The sequence below is a fragment of the Aplysia californica genome, unplaced genomic scaffold (assembly GCF_000002075.1).
Source record: "Aplysia californica isolate F4 #8 unplaced genomic scaffold, AplCal3.0 scaffold00015, whole genome shotgun sequence".
NCBI lineage: Eukaryota > Metazoa > Mollusca > Gastropoda > Aplysiida > Aplysiidae > Aplysia > Aplysia californica.
Genome location: NW_004797285.1, coordinates 1,952,584 through 1,953,816, shown reverse-complemented (window position 1 = coordinate 1,953,816; position 1,233 = coordinate 1,952,584).

Genomic DNA, 1,233 nt, shown 5'->3' with positions numbered 1-1,233 from the left:
CCCCCCCCTTTTCCCCTTCGTCATCAAAATGGTTCCAAGCGTATCACAGATAAGAATGCGATGCTGAAACGCTGGGCCGAAAATTTTATGTTTTCTAATCCGAGAGTTAAGTTTAGATTTAGTTAATTGAACCCTTCTTTCAAATCCCACTGAACACCTCGATGGTCTCCAAACGAGTGCAGGAACAAGAAGTACAGTAAGTGTGATGTCCTTCAATAAAACCTCTATATAGCTGGCGCTGACTCTATTCCAGTTCTTTGCTTTTGATGTTGTCCCTATTGAGACACTGACAGAACTATTTAACGAATGTGGGAATCTGACAGTTTTCACCAGGAGTACATAGATGCAGACATTATTCGCCTCTTCAAAATAAAAATATAACATGCAATCTTGTGACAGTCACAGAGACATTGTCAGTAGCCGGCAAGAGGCTGGCACGGCTGGCACGAGTTCACCGGTTGGAGCATCTTTTAGATCTAATGACGTCCTGTTTGAGAGTCTATATGGCTTCTACACTGTAGCCAAAACTGCAGAAATGATCTTGCAGTTAGACGGACGTAGGACAAGTGCAAAGAACAGAATCAAGCCTTATACAAGACGCTTGTTGTTCTGATTAAAGTTTTTGATACCGTTAGTCGGGTAGGTTTGAGGAAAATCCTCGACGGAGTTCGGTTGCCTGCAAGCTTCTCACCATGGTTCGTCAATTTCATGAGTGCATGAAAGGCAATGTCAAGAGCAATGTTGATATGTCGGAAACCTTTTTAGTTACAAATGGAGTGGAGCAGTAGGCTTTAACTGTTTGATCGGTTTTTGGCTGTGGGCTCAACACATTTTTACGTTCATTTAAAATACATTCTTGCAGAGATTCTTTAAAAAATGTTGATCAAAGCCACACTATTTTTTAAATTTATATCGCTGTTTCAACGGACAGTACAGTGTTTAAAGTCACCAAACTTTAACAGCCATTTCCTCGCTACTTTTACGTCTGACAACAGGCACCCCTCCTCCTTCAATGACAATTATATGGACTTCCATTCAAGATAGATGGGTATATTTCTCTCAGAACAAAACAAATGAACTGGCTTATAGATTACACCAATAACTCTATATATGCCCAAAAATTGACGAGCGCCTGATTCCACTGTGAGCGGAAGCAGTGTGTGTGTTTGTGTGTGAGTGTGCGTGTGTGTGTGTGTGTGTGTGTGTGTGTGTGTGTGTGTGTGTGTGTGTGTG